This window comes from Leptonotus elevatus, chromosome 3, assembly GCF_054856555.1.
Source record: "Leptonotus elevatus isolate MCC_2025b chromosome 3, RoL_Lele_1.0, whole genome shotgun sequence".
In the NCBI taxonomy this organism is placed as follows: Eukaryota; Metazoa; Chordata; class Actinopteri; order Syngnathiformes; family Syngnathidae; genus Leptonotus; species Leptonotus elevatus.
Genome location: NC_141241.1, coordinates 6,853,135 through 6,873,937, shown reverse-complemented (window position 1 = coordinate 6,873,937; position 20,803 = coordinate 6,853,135). Strand labels below are relative to the sequence as shown.

Genomic DNA, 20,803 nt, shown 5'->3' with positions numbered 1-20,803 from the left:
GGCAGAGCCGGTGCTGACACTGACACGCTACTGATTAGCCTGTCACTCCGAATGGAGCAAAGCAGTAAATGCCATCAGGCTGGATAAGCGGAGATCACTAATTATACTTGTACTACAATTAGACACTCGTGCATGTCTTTTATATTACAGTTCATACGTGTCAATTAACATGACATATCAGATTGTTTTCAAACCTTCAGCTTATTTTGGCAACTAACTCCTTCAACTTGGCAACTTCTTCTTCTTCTTGTTCTTCTTCTTCTTTCTCTTCTCATTATTATTTTGTTGAGTGCTATTCTCGTTTGTTATGTAATGGGGTGTATTTAAATTCACCGCCATTGACCGAGTATACTTGTTAATGCTGTTTTCAATTAAGGTTGGTGGGGACTTATTTGATGCTGCTTTACTGTAAATGTCAAGCTTGGCAACAACTTTAGTGATGCACAGCCACCAGTAGATGGCAGTGATTCAACATTTTTTTGAGATCCGCACAGTTTGTGAGTCCTGTGAGAAACGGCTTCCTTTTGGCAAACCTACCTTTGTACTACTGCTGATTATTAAAGAAAAACATTTTTCCTGGTGAAAAGACTGTCTATTCTTTATTTTGCTAGATTTGGTGCATATGTAATCACTAGGTCTTGAAATAGTCAGAATTCTCTAAATTGGCTGGCAGTGAAGGAGTGAGCACAATTTAAGACCAAATCAAAAGTGTATCATCAAGTTCAGCAAATTTCTCTCCTCAAATCTCTGTTGCCCAGACAACTGTTCTTACATACAATTATCGCGATTGACTCCTGTGCAAGTTTATATGCCTGGCCCCTCACACAGATGTCATCCATACTGTATCTGGTGGTCCTATATTGAATAGCAAGACAAGTGGTGAAGAGTAGTGGAGGAAGAGAGAGGAAGGTAAGGTGAAAAAAAACACACTGAATAATTAAAAATGAAAACAGAGGGAATCGATCAAAGGGGTGAAAATTGACATTAATAGCATACTTTGCATTATAATGCAAGACTACAAGAGCGTCTATGAGGCACTAAGGGAACTTGAATCTTGAATCTGTCATGTGAATCGAAGTCACGCCAGTAACTAGTTTGACTTTTAAGTTAGGATTTCCAAGGTACTGATGAGAAGACTCACCGTAATGTTTTATGTTAGTCAAGCAGACGCATTGCTAAGTAATTATAATTGGCTATCATAGACCTTTATTGGTCAATTACCCACTCAAATCAAGTGACTCAGGCTGATCTAACCATCTTATTATACTCAATTAAAACAAATGCTCTCTGCGGTGGTAGATAGGTCTGAGAGGAGGAAGCACCAGATACTCAGTATATCATCAGGTAATTAATATTTTCATTAACTTGCTCTTCGTTGAGCTGTGACCTGCCTCTGATCATTTCATTTCCTCACCAAGGGTTCAATACTTTAGTGGCTCAATAATTAGTTTGATTTATACAGGATCTGCCTCGTTTAATGAAGGCGGGCAATCACTTCGCCTTCCTCCTTGTGCCAAGCTCTGCTGCTCAGCTTGCTCTCTTCTAATGTCCAATGAATAGTGCGAGAGTAAGAATAGGCCTTGGTGAATTGAGACAGCTCATGAACAAGAAACAGACACACGGTTGATGAAATATTTACACCCGGATCTTTGAGGGATGAAGAAAGGGCTCACGCGCAACACGTCAAGGAAACATGGCCTATTAAAGATTGAAGAAAACATACATGGGTTTCCTCTGCCTATAGAGTACAAACCTTAACTCCAGTGGCCACATACATTTGGGTTAAAACAAACTATCCCTGTCTTGGTACAGTGAATAAATAAACAAACCTCTTGTCAGCGTATGCCGTCCACCCACTGAATCAAAATGGCACTCTCCATCCAATCGTTAACCACAAAGCAGGTTATTTTTTTCCTTATACTTAGTTTTTATTTTGTTTTGACAAAAAAAGTTAGTTTAATTAGTTTTTAGAACAAGTTTGTTAGTATTTATTAATGATCTTCTTTTTTTTAATTATTATATGGAGTATTGATCAAGTGCAAGATAAAAAAAAAGTCACAATGTATTATGTAATAAAGTTCAATTCAGCTACAATTCCAACTAAGGCCCTAACAGAAATACTGAAATAAATATAAATAATAAATAATCTGAAATTAAACCTGAAAGCTCATGTATGATATTAATTGACAAAGAAAATGACATTTTCACTTTAATGAAAAATTAGTTTCAGTTTGTTTTATGAACACAAAATGTAGTTTCAGTTACTTTTCATTACAAAAAAAATAAATAAAAAAAATTCTATTTTATTTAATTAACAAAAAAGTGACACAGACATGTGAGAATCCCATGGCAACTGGAGGATGTCAGTTGCGTGAACCACTACACGGCAGTGGCTGTACGGTCCCATACTAACTTTCAACAAATTATTGTGCTCCCAAAATTTAGATGCCTTTCAATTGACTCGTTACAAATATTTCAGCAATAAGGCCAAAAATCCTTTTACAGTGATTTTGTGTTTGAATTACAACAGCTCCGTGGCCTATTTTAGAGACAATCTCACTCTTCTACAAACTCAAGCCCTCGAGCTCGTTCTGCATCAATGTTACCTCAGAATCAAGATTTCTGAAAACATGTCTGTCAGCATAATACATACTGTATACAGAGCGCAAGCCAGAGGGGGGAAAAAAAACATGCAACTATTGCTTGTCAAGGCAATGCTTTTTGTTGTTGATGGCCCAACCCAACACCAATCTTCATTGGGAAATAGTTGTGATTATGCAAATGAGATTTTTCAACAATATAATATAAAGTAACGATAGTTTTAAAGCGTTATGCAAACAATGCCATGTAGCTCAAAGCAACTGATCAAGTGGCAATAACAGGATATTTTCGTGTTTGTTTGAGCTCCCAGGCCAAGCAAGGCGAGTGGAGTCGTAAAGCTAATCTTCAGTGCCACATTAAAACGGAGGCGAATTAGTGAGCTGGCCAGACTGTCCATCTGAGCCTCTCCCAGGAACATTTTGCAAACCCTGAATGCAGCTCTCTCTGCCATTTCCCCTTACTCAATTATTGATGGCAATTATCATGGCACACTTAGACTCCACGATAACAATATATTCTTAACAAGAAGCAAGTCACTGGGCTTTGTGTCCAATCATCTTTTATTTCTTGGGGGATATGCTTTATTCCTGCATCCCTTGAATTATCATTCCAAAGAAAGAAAGCGAAACAAAGAAAAAAGGGAAAATCATATACTGTAAATTGTGTATCACATAACTGGCTTGGCTCGGTCACAGTCACAATCGAGAGATTTTAGCTGAACAACTAAACAAGGCTCTCTCTCTCTCTCTCTCTCTCTCTCTCTCTCTCTCTCTCTCTCTCTCTCTCTCTCTCTCTCTCTCTCTCTCTCTGCCTTTCTTTACATCCCTGTTAGATATTTTTTTGTGTTTCTTAAGGGTTTGGTCACTGCACTTGATGGGTGCGTTCGGAAACTCACTCTGATGCTCTAAGACGACTCTGAGAGTGGGAGTATTCGAAGAGGCTCCCCTTCTATGAATTAACAAACAAACCCTTGTTTTTGTTGTTGTTGTGATTAGCGAGACTACTGTAAATAAATACAGTCGCTCTTTCAGTAAATAACCACCAACTTCAGATAAAGTCCACAAGGTAATTATAGTGAATCAAATCAAAGGAAATTAAGAAATAAAAAAAAGAAACAAAGAAAAATAACATTTTGTGTTTATAAAACTAACAAGCTACTGGGTAACTATAATGGTATCAAAAATGTCCTTTATTTTTGTCCTTCCGGGGTTCATTTCGATATTGCAGTACAAAAGGGAAGGCCAGTCATTTGAGAATTGTAGTTGACTTCATATATTGCTGCTAATCTGTGTGATTTTTACTTACATGCAATATTCCTAAAAGGGTTAGGTTGTGTACTAGACCAAAATATTTGTAATCTATCGTAGCCTATTGCTAGATAACAAAATATGTTTTGTAAATACTGAAACACAGTAAAAAAATATTAGTTAATGCACCCCCAGCTACCAAGTTTGTACTTGTGTTTTAATCTATCTATATTTGTACATTAAAAATGATCATGATGATGCACAATACATTTTTGTGAATGATATTAATAACAATATGTGATGGGTTTGGAGCTACATTATTTGAATCGATAGGACTGTTTACCACACATCACCTGTGAACCCAAATATTAGTGGATATGTGTGACAAAAAGCATTCCAAATGAGATGAAAATGGCAAATTAAAAAAAACGACTACAGGCCACAAGGTGTGTCACAAAGCTCACTGCATGTCCCACATATGTAAATCCCTGTAGTGCCATTAATGTAAACAGAGCAGCATGTCAAACATTAAACACTCATATTTCTGGGCCCTCGCTGTCCTTTCTTTCCCCTTCCACTGCAGAGGAAGGCCCGAGCTTGCTGTCTTCCAACGCCGCAGGGCATGAAGCTAGCCGGCAGTGAGTTTCCATCAATTAGTGCACCCCTGCGGCCTCCTGGCAGAACCCACCTTTGACTGCACGGAGATATTGATTAGTTCAGCTTCGCTGTCAGGTCTGGACTGAACAGGCCAGGGTGATCCAAGGCCTTCACCTGAGACAAGTTCATGTTGAGTTTCTGACTCACACACAATGCACACACATTCAGAAATGCTCCCTCAGATGACTGCGAGGTGAGAAAGAGGAAAGATGAGAGGAAAAGTCCACAACAGTGGCCTGTCAAGAGGATGATGGCTGAGAACTGACAGCCGCTTGTTAGTTTCCTTACTCATCTTGGCACTAGTTGCTATGAAAACTGCCATCTGGAGACAACAAAAAGATAAAACATCACAACTCTAGACTATTTATATAAACAGTACATACTGTTTCATTTGCGGATAACAATAAATCAGGAGCTATAACAAGATAATTTTTTTATTTTTTTATTTCAACTAGGGATGTACCACTTATTGTAAGACCGATACCAGTACTCAAGAGTACTCAACTCTTTATGGGCACATTTCATCAGCATATTTGTTTTTCAGTTATTAGTTAACTTGTTCGAAATAATGTTTGTGTTTTCTTTTCCGTGCTATGTATGGAGTCAAAATAACACTCGCAGAAATATTTCAAGACTAACTTAAGATTTATGTAATTTTCTTTGCATGACAAATTCCCATTTACCTAAAAAAAAAAGAAGATAATTTTAACACAAACCTACCAATTAAACCTTATATGATACATATTCATTAATCTAATAAAGCCTATTTATTTGAAATGCATAATACTCAGGTTTTATGTATTAAATAATACATAAAAAAATAATAATAAGAGTATTGATTTAATATACATAAAGTATATTGTTTGAATTGCATAATAATCAGGTTACCTATACATGATAAATATATACGTGAAAAACACTTATGTCCATTTTTTTGTTTATGGGATGAATGCAGCCTTTTAAAAAAAAATATTATTTCTAAATATTTAAAAACGTAATTTATACTTTATTAATACTAAATACATAAAGTTAAGTTTTATTTGGTAGATTTGTAAGGAAATTATCTGAAAAAGTAAATGGGAATTTGTTATGTAAGTGAGACTTGAAATATTTTTGTGAGTGAAACCATTCATTCATTCATTTATTCACCAGTACAAGAAAGCTAAAGGAAAACCCTATTCATTAAGTCGTTTCCATATAAATATTGATATAAATATTTGTAGCAAAATGTCCATAGCATCCGCCTTAGCATTTTTTGCAGTACCTTTGTGGGTATATTGCGAGAAAACGTTTGAATTCCTAATGTAATATGTTAATATGAAATAGGTGGAGAAGTTCTTTCAAAACATCCTGATCATGACTCGTCCAATTTGAATGTGTCTTCTTTTCTTTCTTTTTTTATCGCTACCGGTAATTTGACTTCTAAGATAAGTCATAATCAAGTGGTTAAGGATGGCAAAGGTGTACTAAATGTCGCAATAGCTGTGACTGTACATTATTTTTGCAATGGAGCTCAACATCAACATAGCGCCTTTCTCCCCCTCCCCTTGACTTTAACCAAGCAGAACAAAGTTAATGTTGAAGAGCGGAGCCCCCTGTGGTTCTTAACGCTCTGATGAAATGAACCGTTTCACCTTCTTTTTATCGCCGTGCTCACAGGAGCTGCCATCCCATTATGGTGGCATGTCGAGCTCTCTGTCATAGTGAGCAACAGAATGGTTGAAAATGTCTTAGCTGATTCAGCCACTTTCACGTTGTTCGTCGTTCGTCATCATTTCTCCTTCTGACATAAGCGAAACTAAGCTTGACTGTGGAGTCATGTGGCTTCAGATCACTGTAGCCTCAACTCAATATTCATAGTATTAAGCTTTCTCAATGTGTTTGTGAAATTATGAAATCGATCTAGAATGGAAGATTTGTTCTCTGCAGTGTGCATCTTAGTGAAACGAACAATGGCCAATTAAGAAATAACTCAATCATAATGTGTAACGTTTCTATGATGTCAGCTTAAGTGACATATAGTCGCTAGTTAGACTTAAATAAATGTGATCTTACTTAAGTATATATTTCTTTGATGACAGAAAATGTCATTGTCAGTTTTCTTACCTGCCTTTCACTTGTGTAACATGTGCAAGGTGTCACTTCCTTGCCAAAATTTTTTTTTAAATTGACTATGTCGCCTCATTGCTTCCAGGGCCAACAGGGCAAAGCAACGGTCGTAATTGACAGGAGAATTAGCAAAACCTTAAATACATGGCAGGTGATATATCATTACCCATAGACTTGACCCCTCGCGACCCGTCCCTACTCCCATGTGGGCTCCTGCTCAGGCTTGCGTGTAGCAGACAGGAGGGGGGCGTCTGCTTCTCAAACAGCTAAATCAACAGTGTCTCGCCATTGCGTTTTGCTTGAACGGTTTCATGAAAAACTAATCATCTGTTCATCATGGAGATCAAACATATGCGCGGCGCAATGATTAGGAAAAGCAATCTGATCAACCTTGAAGAAGCTGTAGTCCAGATGTAATACATTTCAGATGAAAATTTCCACTTCCCGGCTGCCACTGGTTTATAATTCTCCTCATCCGTCCTCATGCCAGCTTTTATTTGCTCCTTAAAGTTCAGCAAAGGACCTAAAACTGGTATCTTGTTTTTAATCACAGCCCAATTGCTGGCTGCATTTGTCAAAAGTATTTTAAGTCAACATTTATCTCACATCTAGATAGACATAACTCAGAACACTTCTGCGTAAAATACTAAATTGTCTCAACAAGATAAGTATTTAAATTACAAAAATTATAGCCGGATTTTTATTAAGACTAGTAAGAAAAACACACCCAATCATTAACACTTGACCTTGTCAACAACCTCTACAGTCAGTTTCCACATCTGAAGCAAACATGAAGTAAGAGGTCAAATGTCAAATGGGTGACAAATAAAACAAACAAAATGAACAAATGGGATGAAAAAGTTGAAAAGAGTTAGTGGAGTAAAGTTGAATTGGTGCAAGAGAAACCATTTAAAGTTGGCGGATCTCGGCATTCCCCGGAGATAGGAAGGGAAAACGATGATTTATGACACGCAGAGACTCTCCCGACCTTAAAAGAATTACCTGCAGATGCGCCTGTGCAGCTCGAGCAAATAAAGAGAAAATAAATAGCGGCTATGTAATGTTTGATACACCCGCTGAACGTAATAACATTTTGTCGTTTCCCACAAAGTGGACTGGAATGGAATTAGAGGTCCCTGTAGTGTGTAATGAAACGTGGCATCTTCCAACTCTAATGCATTTTGTCATCATGAGGCCATATTAATGCTCTTCTCCAACTTTCTATTGATTGATGGGCGCCTTGGAAATCGAGACAAGCACAAACATTAACATCAGGGGACTGCGTGGGCAAGATTCACTTTAAGAATAAGAGATGAAATATGATGTGAACGGCTACAATGACATTTGGAAGATTTACTTAATGCACTTGATGTTTGCTTATGAGAGGGGTTCGAGCTAAAACGGACTGGATATCGCTTGTCATTTTTATTTTGAACTTGAAAATGTTACGACTTACCAATATTTGTGTTTTATTGTCAGCAGGTTGTCAAAGTGACATATGGTTATAAAAATGTGTATTTTTGTCACATGTTAATCTTCCAATGGAAAATAAAAACAGTTGAGTTTGTAACTGGAGTTCATGGGAATAAATATTTTTGGAAAAATGGTGATAATGATAATGAGAGTGAGCACTAATGTGTGAAGAAAAGTGGGCGGAAACTTTAGTGTGTTGAGCATTATGCACATAATGAGGCTGAGCTAGGACATGGCATGCCAAGGGCAGCACCCACAAATGATGGACATAAAAAATGCTGGAAGTCTGCTCGTCAGTAAGTAAGTATAATTGCAGTCACGGGAGCTTGCCCATTCTAACAGTAAGTCCCACTAAAGCCAAATCAGTTGGCATGAAGAACTTGTGCTGGAATCAGCTCAGCCGTGCTGTGTTTGGCAAAATGCAAAGGTTTAGGATTCTTGGGCTTCAAAAGTCTATCTGAAAGCCTGCAGCGTGGTGCAAAAGTTCTATTTCAACAGTTGTGGATCACATGCCTAACTGTGTGCATGTGTGGAGTTTTCTTTCTTTTGGTATTTTCCTAGACTTTGTACAGGTTGGGCGTAAGGGGGAGTTATTGTTGTAGGATGGAATGCAGCCGACTCCCGGCCAATCGAAGCGCCTCTCCTCATTCGCATAAAAATGCCATTTACACACACTACCATTGTGGAAGCAGAAACTGACTCGCTGTGTTCTAGGAGATGCGATTGGCGTGCGCAAAATGCGTTTATACAAGTGAACGGCAAGATCTCCCCTTATGGATTACGGAGTTGGCCTGTTGCCCATGCATGTGACGTGGGCAATCAGAGACCGCCTAGCAGCCTCAATTGTGCATTTATGTGCGACACAATGCCCCCCTACCCCCCCTGACCACAATTTTGATGTGTGGCCAGAGGGTGCGTAATTCAAGTCTACTTTTTTGTCGCTAAATTGCAAGATGCGCTGCGCTAGCCGGAAGACTCAGTGAGGTTAGCGCGTCTACCAATTTTACAAGCACGCTAACACTTGCCTCAACACAAAAATGAGTTGTGCCTATTTTTACACTGAGCACAGTCTACTTTGTGTCATCAAATTATGAGATGCAATGGTGACAATAAAATGACTTTCACACAACCGAATATTAAATGTTGACGATCTCAAGATTAATAAGATTTGTATTTGTGTCATACACGGTAATATTATTACAGCAGGGCTAATTGTCCTCAAATGATGATGATATATATATTTTTTTATAAAGTACTACATTGTCGAAGTGGACAGTTTTAATTTTGGGCTAAAACTGTGTGCTGATTCCAAATCGCAAGGAGCATTTTAAAAGCTGACACAAAGCACAACACACTAAAGTGTAGGTCTCAGGAGGTTCAACCAAATAAAGCTTGATTTTTAATCTGGTTGTAATGCCAGTCATTCCTTTCGCCAGCTGTCACACTTAAAACTTACAAATAGCAAAATGCCTTTTGTAGTTTGTGGGCACAGCTGAACTTCCCACAAGAGCCGACCCTTAAATGGACCGTCGGACATCCCACTGGGACCCGGCGGGATGAAATAGTGTGCGTCCACAATGGAGCGAGCAACTACAAATCTTCAAGGCTGCAGTTCAGATCACTCGCACCTCTATTGCATTAGCGCTCATTACAAAAGCTCTCCTCGGGGCAAAACCAGCAGATACACACCGTAAACTTCACGGCTGCGTTATCTTATGTAATAACTTGAATGAACTCGCACCTTCTGGTGGTGTTGGGCTCATTAATTGTTACCGGGAGGCGAAGTAATCGGCAATTAAGCTCAGTGTGTCTAATTTTACTGTCACCCTGCAAATGTAGACTAGGAGGAAGAGAGGTCATTATCGGGTGATGCGGGGGGAGGCAGTCGGTTAATCTGTGAATAATGGCAGGGGTGGTGGCGGCGTGATGCGTGACGTGAGCGAGTGCTTTTTAGGGGAGAAGCTCGCTTGGATTGTGTTGTCTGGCAGCTCATCTATATTTTATGCTGCCACTCAGACAAATGAAAGAGGAGCCACCCGGAACAAGGGGGGGGGACCTCTGACACTTCAAAGTGAAGTCCTATGGGTGGGTTCTTATTGAAGCTAGTCCTGCACGTAGCCCGAACCGCATGCAGCAACACCCCCCACCCGCCCCCAGCCCATGCTGAGAAGCTGCTGGGGCCTCATTAACCCTTAAACAGGCTTGAGAGGGGTGCAACATCCATGAAACTAATTACCCGAGCAACACACGATAAGACGTGACCGAGCTAACACACAAACACACGCGCACACACACGCCACACAGAGTACTGATGAGAGCAGCCATAGAGGTAGTGCGTACGCCACAGAGTCACCCCTAATTGAAACCCCCCCACCCCCAATTTTTGGTGGATATTATCAGTTTCAGTGTTACTTCCCTCCCCCCTCCATGAGCATATTTGCCGTCACACAAAAGCAGTATGTCACAATTAGCGGAATGTGAGTGTGATAATGAGGAGAAAAGGAAAAGATGAAAGGAACGAGAAGGGACACAGGAGGAACAAAAAAAAAAGAGGCCCATATCAAAGAATGGTCTAATTGAGGTAACGTAGCCTGCGCCATTTGCATGAGACAGTGCAGCTTCACTTGGCCGTGTCTAATGATGCTAATGTCTTAACAAATTAATTTTGCTAATTAGGCACGCCCAGTGGTGCTCACCAACAGATTAAGCAGATTAAACAAACAACTGCTGATTATCCCTTGGCGGCCTGAAAGGTGCATATCTCTGGGTGTGTTTTTTCCCGCTGACTTTTGACTTTGACACTCACGCGGTATAACTCAAACAGGGGGACAGATAGACTTCGAAATCTCTTGTTTCTGCACCGATTTTATTAGAGCTGTTTTTACAAAAATCGTCATCATCATTCTGAATGCCTGCACCAAATACAAACTCGGACCACATTCTCACTATTGAATAATTAGCTTCTCCACAGGGCGGACACAGGCCCCACCCTCCCCAACCGTCAAGCCACACCCACTTGCCAGTGCCCAAGTGGCGAGTGTGACAGCTGCTGCTCTCTTTGGTGCTGGTAAAATGAATAGATTATATGCGGTAATTAGGTGTGGAGCTGAATCAATGTACTCTGGGGCAAGACCTGAGGGGAGAGGCCTTGGGTCTCCATTTTTGACAACAACAAAAGATCACAAAAAGACCACAATGACGTAAAGAAAGCTAGACGATAAATGGCAGATACTTGGGATCATTGAGGAGGGCTGCTTAAAGAACTAAAGTACGATGTGCAGAAATATTAAGACTCAGGGAGTGTTAAAATAAATTCCACTTTTCCCTGAAGACTTTCTACTGCTGGAGTGTGTTTGCGGACATTTTTGCTCATTTATTCAAAAGGATATGTGAAGTCAGAGGTCACCAATGTTGCGCCCGAGAAGAGGCCTGGCTCACCATGTTCTAGTTCATCCCAAAGGTGTTCGAGCGGTTTCACACTTTACCACACTGCACATGCCCTTATAGACTTTGAGCCCTGAAACATAAGAAGAGCCTACCCAAACATTGCCACGAAGTTTGAGGCACAGAATTTGCCAAATTGTCTTGGTAAGATTTAGGGGAACTAAATAGTCAATTCGTCAGAAAAGAGATGGCCCGGTGGGTGGTGTCTGGTCGGTGCTGGATTTCACTTTCCTTTCTTTGGTCCTTCCTCGGGTCTCCTGACGGCGGTGTTCGGTTTAGGTGAACGGTATGGGATTTTTTAATAGGTTTTTGGTGAACTAATGAATACACACACACTCACACGCACGCACATACACTTACTCACCCACATAGAAAAAAAAAAGAAAAAGAAAAGGAGAGCAATGATGATGATATGTCAAATCGGTATAATTACCGAATGAACAATACTGAGCTCTTAAAAAAAGAAAAAGAAAAAAAAGAAGAAAAAAAAGAAAGAAAAAAAGAAAGAAAAACAAAGAAAGAAAAGAGATGCAACCAAATGTTATAAGGCATGGAAAAAGAGCAGTAACATGTCTGAGAACCCCTCTCTGTGATTTTATATGACATTGGCGTTATAAAGAAGGCAGATGGCACAAAAACACAAGAGCAGAAACACTTGATAAAAGTTGGTTGCTGAAGGGCAATGCTGAGCAGGAGGAGGCCGGAAAAGAGAGGAAGGGAGCGAGCGAGGGTAAGGACGCATATGGACTTTGGCGGTGTTGTACTCATCCCCAAGCCCTGAAATGCCCTCCAGTGTTGCATCTTCCTCAATTTTGGTGGCAGAGTGCTGGGTGACCCGCCTGTGATCTCCTCCATAATTAACATATGCTTGTTAGTCAAGGTTGGTTGAACGCTCGTCGACTCCCCTCAGACATTTCCGAGCAGTCTTTTCTTTTCGTCTGGTCACAAATAACGCTTATCAGCACCATCGGCTCAGCTAAAGCTGATCAAATTTACTCTACAAATGAGTCCAGAGCGTTTTAATGGGGTCATGAATATGAAGCACCCAATGTGCTTGTGTCGTATTTGTCCAATCTCACCCAACCTCATTTGGACATAATGAAGACATGAACCCACTTCTGATTATTCTCTCAATTTCCCGGGGTTCTTGACCTCTCTTTGAGAAGATAAATATAATCTGCGTAACTAAAATCAAGATAACAGAAGAGAATGAATGTGTATCTTTGGGGGGACTAAAAGAACCATTTTAATAATATTGTTCTCAGCCTTTTGACCAAAGCTCATTTAAACGGGGCAAAGGAAGTTAACGTGCTAATGTCCCTGTGTGATGCTAATAGAGGGTGGTATATATTAGACCACTCAATATGGATAATAGACCACCTGTTATAAAAGAAAACAACAAGAGAGTATCAAGCATCATGAAGTGATTTCATGTGGAATATTACAACTTCAGTAAGCTATCATATTTTCAACAGGAATGGAAATGAAGCATTTCAATCATTTTTTTTCTACTCAAGAGTAACATTAATAACTACATTTTAGCATCATGGCTGCCCCTGACCAAATTGGGGTGTTAAGTGAAGTTTTATCTGGCGCCTGCACCCGACCCCATATCTCCACATCACAAATGTAGTAGTAATGTAGTACTGCAATACTAAATTAAAATAATTTCAAACCGGAATGACATAAATAAATATTAAGTATAAGTTACATCAAGCTAAAATAAAAATACAAAACAAATCTAAACCAAACATGGTGAAGCAGCATTTGGCTGTTATGCTGCAGGCAAATCTAATAAATTGCTAATAGAAGTGAATTCAGCCCTATATATAAAAATGCTTTTAAAATCCAGGTTAAATACTACACATTTTAGTAATTTTAGCAAGGTGCTTTAGTTCTCTTTGCTTTGCCTTTGAATGTCTATCGCTGTGAGCGAAACGTTTGCATCTTGGTGGAAAGTCATCAATTTGTTTTTTATATGACAACTGTTGATACTTCTGATTGGCAAGCCACTTAAGCGCTCTTGTATCATTGATGAGCGGAGGCAAGTCTAAATGGGCTCAGCTTTTAAAAGATCCATAGATTTGGTTAATATATAAAACTAAAACTACTGTATCTATTAGTGTAAGCAAAATGATAGATTCACAAATGCTAGTCAGCGACTGTTAGCAGTAGCACAACAGTAACAATTTCATGAGTCATGTGATGGGCGGGACCACATAAGTAGCCTGTTGTCCTCTTCTAAACATAGCTCACCTGTAATGGGAGATTGTGATTTCCTAAGAATGGTGAAGATCTGTCGTGATCCATTGAAAATGTGAACACTGGCAGAGATTGATTAAAAAAAAAAAGGGGCTTCATATTAATATTTATCTGCTTTGAAATTCTTACAGGAAATGATCAACATGATCAGTGTTTTCACATAAATGAATTAATAACATTACTAAAGATTCATTTGAGAATCAAACTGGTAGGCCTTCATATAAATGGGTAGCCTACCCAAGAAGTAGCTGTGAGCTTCAAAACGGTTGGTAAATTAATAAGATTACTTTAACCGATTTATTGGCTAAAGTTTATAAGCGGTATAGAAAATGGATGGATGGATGAATATTATTTAGGTTAAAAAGATTCCAAATACACTAGTATATTAACCATGAAGAATTACAGCTGATAATGTGGAGCAGTTTTGCCTTAAACCTCCATTGGGCTGTGGTCAAATGCATTTTAGAACGATTGGGGTCCTGATGCCTCCATTCCGTATGTGGAGGTGTCTTTGCGACTTGCGCGTGTTGTTTGCACTCGCAGCATCTCCGTGACATCAAAGCGCTGTGCAAACTGAGCCCCTGGCAGCTCTTTAGAATCCCATCTCCCCTTTCTGTTTAAAGCAGGCAAGGGAGAAAAGACCCAACCTAATAAAAGAGGTGTTATTCAAAAGAAGAATAGACGACTCCGTGGTGTGTCGTGTTCACATCGGTTTGTGTGTGCATCTAGGAGCTGGAGGAGAGAAAGGAGATGGAAAAGAGAGGGGAAATGGGTGAAAGTACAGTAGATGATGGTGAAAGGGTGCGTGAAAGGCGTTTATTGTGAGCAAAAAAATGAAGGAAGACATGGTCACCTCATTCTTTTGATCTCTTCTCCTATGGTGAAGCAATTGTTTCAATGCTGCTGTTTTTCCTTATTTCTTGCATGCCTTAAGTTGCACTGTGTCATCCCAATTGCCTTATAATGGAGCAAGAGCAGCTTGCTGTGCTCGATAATTTTGGTTGCGGCCTGTCAAACCTTAGTAATCGGCATGGGAAAAAAATGGCTCCTGTGAATGCTTTGGTGTACATCATAATATCTTTTTTATTTTCATTTGTTTCAAACCCCAACAAGTGCATTTGTGCCGCATGCGTCTTCATTGTTTGCGTCTCCATTATGTGATACGTCTATATTTGTGCTATTTCCTTTTAATGGCTGAAAGGCAGTGAGTGAAAACGAGAGACAGAGGAAAGTAGTGAAGAGAGACACAACAGCTCCGTGCAATTGACGTTGTAAAATAAAATACTTTGTAAAAGGGAAATAAATGCCGCAGCCAGTGGAAGATTCATGCGCTCAAATAAACTGGGGCTTTTGAATTTTTAATTGGGGAGCCCTAATTATGGCCATCAGACAGTACTTCTAAACACACTCTCTGCACTTTCTCCCCATTGCTCTTTCCCCCAACCTCTTCAGTTTAGCTGCGGACGCAGGCTCAGTCCGCGTGTATTTTTCCATGCTATTAATATTTGATGAAAATGGGCTAGGCTGCATCAGCTGCTCATCGCCACTAAGAACATGGCCTCCATTATAAGCCCCGTGCTTCCTCCCAGCCGCGTGCATTAGCAAGATGACGGAATGCAAAGGCATGGGCGGGAGGTACGAATGCGCACCGCTGAAATTATGGGCGGTGTGTGCTAGCAAATGTTCATGCGCAGGAGCCGGCTCATCAACCATCCCTGTCGATTGGCGCTATTAAATGTTGAGAAACAGTTGGGTGTGAGCTATAATTGAGCTGACACTAATAATGAAAGCAGATACCGTCTGGAACCCGTGGCAATGCGCTACAGATACGGATGCCCCTAATAATTCAGTCGGCGGGCAGAATGGAAGAATATATTTGGTTCTTGCCCATGAAGAAGGGTACAAAGATTTAAAATGGTTGTAAAATGCAGAGGAGCTCCATCTTCCAAAGCTGCTGCTGGTCTGATACGCAGCCGGCACAAATCAGCAAGCCAAGAAGTGATAGAGACAGTCGTAGATTGCAGAACCATACAGGACATTGATCCTAACATTATTAAAGTTACATCGGACCACAGTTAGAAGAACAATGTGCAGGTGAGACTTGATTGAGGTAATTAGCCTCCAACGCTCGACTTCACTTCCCCCTCCTGCAACACGCACACACACTCACGTTTTGTTTCCACGTTTGCTCACTGGGGAATGGAGGAGGGCCATGTTAGGGATCGCGAGATCGTGTAAAGCCTTCGTCAAGGACCTCCATAATGATCAACTCAACCTTGTGACTCCTGTCTGAGAGCTTGCTCCCCCGGGGATGATATGAGAGTGTGTGTGGTGTGGAGTGTGTAAGGGGATTAACCCCATAATTTGAAGATGATGAGAAATAAAGAATGGATTATAGAGATTGTGGATTCGATTTGGAGACATTCACGTTGTAATTTTAAAATTGTGAATCTTGACCAAAATAAATCCTTTTGTAAAGAAATTTTAAATACAAATACACATTTATGTAAGAATTATGTGCACATTTTTGAAGACTACAATGCAGTTTAATATGCACACAGAATATCATAGCAGTCCCCAGCTAGCATGCAAGAAGGCAGTAGAGGGACGACACAAGCAATCTGGTTAATTAGAATCTTGCCTTTGAACTTCTTAAGGGAAAAGTAAAAAAAAAAATCTGGGTCTATTCGAATTGTGAGAAGACATACTTGACTCATGCCAATCACAATTTATTTTTACACTGCTATTAGCTATGATGATGAAAATAAAAAGAAAAATTAAAATGAAATAAAAATTAAAATTTAAATTAAAATTTAAATTTAAATAAATTATATATATATATATATATATATATATATAAATAAAAAAACATGTCTTTGGTCTCTTGCAGATAAGCAAACAGTAGGAGGGGCATAGCTCAGGTGGTAGTGTGGCAGTCTCCCAAGCTGAAGGTCGTGAGTTTGTTCCTCAACAATTGAGTGACTTTTATTTTTGTTTTTACATTTTTTATTTTACTCTTTTCCTAGTAAAAATCTTAGCCTACCGGTACTCTAAAACTGAGTGTATTTGGTCCCACTCTAAATAGAGTTAAATTTACTCTAAATAGAGTCAAATTTACTCTAAATAGAGTCACATTTACTCTAAATAGAGTGAAATTTACTCTACACAATTTACTTTGTAAAAAATGTTCCTGAATGAAGTAGTATATATTATTGTTTCGTATTATTTATCTAGCTTCTCTCACAGCTAACAGCCTCTTTGCTAACCGACGTTTACACGTGAAGTCAAACAGCTGTTTTTCTGACATTCCTTTTTACAAATGTTAACTTAAACTGACTTCCATAAGATCGCATAAAAATGACATCTGTAATAACAGTTGCAACAAATTACACAAATAAAAAATTAGCGAACCAGAAACTGAATTAAAAAATGAATCTGAAACATATGAATTCAATGCAACCTCTTAAACACGAACAGATGCTAAGATGCTGAGAAAGTTCCACATCCACATATACGCATTTATGAGGAAGTAAAGTAAGTCTATTAGAAGAGCAGTCTTGGCTACATAGCAATTTCATCAACTTATTCTTTAGGATGTTACATATTTTATAAAATAATGAAATATCCACATCAATAACAAATTATTATCAGTCTGTGTCTGTTCCGGAGAAAGAAGCAAGCCCACATGGAGTGATGCTGGGTTAACAAGCAGGATATTAATTAAATGGAATTACGTGATGATACTTTCCCCTTGTAAATTTAAACTAAATCTTGTATGATCAGGATGACAATATATTTAAAAACACGTTTTTCCACAAGAAGTCTCACAGTTTCAGTTTTTGCCATCACCATCCAACTCATCGGGTCCAGATCATAAATGCTCCAAAAACATGAAATGACTGATAGGCAAGTTCCACTTGAAGAGGCCAAAAAGGGTAAGTCTGTGTTGAAGCAGAGTGGTGATACCAAATGCAAAGAGACGGGGGTAAGTAGAGTAGAAAGCACCTGTCATCTCTGGCTCTCGGCCTACTTGATCAGCATCAAATTTTAATTTCTCTCTCCGAGTTGTGCACTGAAAGGTTGTTACGCTCTCGGTGCTGAGTTTGTTAGTTATAAAGCTAATGCAAGGCAGGGAACGTGTTATGAAATGTGCAAAGTATAAAACCAGATGGTGACAGAAAGACAGAAGAGGATGTAAAATAAACGTCTTACATTTAAACTTAACACCATACATTGCAATATATTATTGATGACCGCACATGCTATTGAAATGAATTGTACATTTGTGAATACAATATCCATCTGTTACATACTAATGGAGCCCAACTTCATTAAAATGAATCCCCAACCTTCATTGAATTATAGTCTATTGAGTTAAACATGTACAAATAAAAATCCTACCGAGGGAAATATATAACACAATTACTTCAAAGGCTTTCCCAAAAGCACAGCACCAAACTACATGAATACGGGACCCAAAACAACTCTAAACGGTTGCAGTCTCAACATGGTGGCTGTAATATTTCTTAATTGGACCACGGAAATCACACGGGCCTTTTGTTGAGCTACACATGAGCAGCAAGGCTCTCTCCTCTGCCGACTCCTCATTTGCATATTCATTGAGATATCAATTATTTATCCCTTAGCACAATGACTGGCTGCATTACCATGTGACTCCATGCAGTATACCATACCAGCATAGGCAATTGACTGAATAATACATAGGTTATGTGAGATAAATCAGTGGGAAATAATAAGAAATAACAATGATGGGAAAGTGGGTGATGATGAATCCAAAGATAAAAAAAAAATGCGAAAAACAGAATCCGCCCTTTTAATTTAATAAAATATTTTGTTCATTTTGAAATAGACATGTCTCAACATGTTATTCATTTCATTACATTATAATAAAACACAAGTAATTTTGTTTAATTAATATATATATATATATATTTTCTTCTCAGAGTATACACTATGGAGTACTACCTTTTGCACACACACACGCACGCACACACTTTTCTTAAATAATTTCTCTCCTCGCATTTAGTGCAGGAATCTGAACACATGCAAAGATAAGAATGAAATGCAATATTCCGAAAGCTCTCATTCAATAATGTCATTACCCCTGAGACACATTCCTGTTTCCATGCTTGTGCCCGTGTGAGCTGTTTTGCTCACCCTATATTATTATTATTACTATTACTATTATTACTGCAGGACAAAAAAAAAAAGAGATGACTAATCAAAATCTTAATTTCAGCATTGCAGAGCTGCAACTCAACCAGCTCTGACCTGAGAGGAAAAAAAACATGGCCTCACCAGCCGGATAATACTCATTCGCCTTCGAGCCAGCTCCAACACACACACACACACACACACACACGCGTACACACGCACACGCGCGCACACATGCACGCACGCACGCGCGTTATAACCACACAACGCTCACAGCTCTCCCCCATATCCGCGTGAACAATCGCCCGTTGCCTTAGCACAGAATAGATGACCGCACTTACTTTAAATGTCCCGTGAAGGAAAGTTTTCACTTTTTTTCTTCTCTCCCGCGCCTCCCTCAGACCAGACCTTAGAGTCGAGCCCAGAGAAATTGCAGCCGCCATATGCTCCCAGCTGTTACCTTCTCTTATCAAAGAGCTCGCGCTAAAAAGCGTCTCGCTGCCCTTCATTTTATACATTTTGCCCCCGTATGGTCTCCCACCTTGCACGGATGCAGACTGTGCTCTCTGCATCTGGTTGCACAAGCACAATCAATATGGAAGGAGAGAGCTATTTTATGATTGGAGAAGTTGTTGTGTTTTTGGTGGTGAAATTCATTATTTAGTATCTGAACCTTCAGCAATTCAGTATCATTTATTCATAAAGTCCCTTTTTGCCAGGAGGAAATGGATACAGCTGCAGCAGTCGAGAGAGAGAGGGAGAGAGAGAGAGAGAAGGGTGGGTAGAGAAGGGGTGAGGGGGAGTAAAGAGAGAGAATGAGGGAGGAGGATGAAGAGAAAGTGTGTCTGTGTTTGTGTGTGTGTGTGTGGCATAGGGAGGGGGGGGGGGGATGCAGGCGGGGTAAAGTAGACGGATTGATGATATTGATCAGGCACCTCCTGAAATAAAGGCATCGGGGGCTTTAGTTTTTCCAAGCTGCTGCGATTGACAGATGAAGAGGCGAGATGGCTGCGAGGAGGAGAAGGCCTTGAACGCCACGCGCCGGCGCCGGGATGAAAGAAGCTCTTCTGACAAGCTCAAGCAGGCAACCGGGCTCAAGCACACTACACAAGCACAGGGACGGGATTGCGAGGAATCACTCCAAATGGTGTTTGTTTACGTTGCAAAAGCGGAGGAGAACGAGAGCAGAGAAAGGGGAGAGTTGTTAAGTGAGAGAGCGAAAAAGTGAGAGAAACAGCTTGCTTTGTAAATGTGCCCTTCTGAAGCTGCAGCAATGGACCCTACAAGTGCTGACTGATACTGCTGCTGCTCCTCCCTTTGAAATAGAAAAGAAGCCCATGCAGCTGCATAAAGACGCCACTTGAAAATGCCAGTGCCTCTTATGAAAAGTGCTCTGCGCATAGTTAGAAAAAAAAGAAAGAAAAGGAAATCATTTACGGCGCAGTGTTTTTGTCGGTGCTTTTTTTGATGACAAGCACATCACTCTGTAGCCACAGAAAAAAAGTGGAACATATTCAGCTCTTTAAAGTTGATGTTTTTAGTGTTTAAATAAAAACAGTGGGGAAACAATTGGAGGTCTACAAGTGCAGCACTAGTAACACATATAACAGAAATCCTTCTCAGTCAGGTGCACCTGTAGCTCCCGTTGGCCTTTAACATCCACACTGTGATTGGCTGCCTTGGCTTCCTGTTGTGTGCGTGTGCGTACAGAGAGAGCAATTAATTATGAAAGCCATATCTGGAAGCAACACAAAAGCCTCGTTTCCACCGACGGTATCTACTTTACTCTACTCTACTCTGCTCTGCTCTTCTTGGCACTACACCAAAGAGCATTG

The 20,803-nt window shown here is 39.8% G+C and overlaps 1 long non-coding RNA gene across 1 annotated transcript in view; it reads right to left on the bottom strand.

The window, feature by feature from the left end:
• The window catches only part of LOC147176776 (uncharacterized), a 43,820-nt gene extending 24,310 nt beyond the window's left edge, over nucleotides 1–19,510 (bottom strand). The window contains exon 1 of the long non-coding RNA XR_015094479.1: nucleotides 19,310–19,510. This is a non-coding gene — a long non-coding RNA (uncharacterized LOC147176776). The remainder of the gene's footprint in view (nucleotides 1–19,309) is intronic.
• Nucleotides 19,511–20,803: the final 1,293 nt, after the last annotated feature.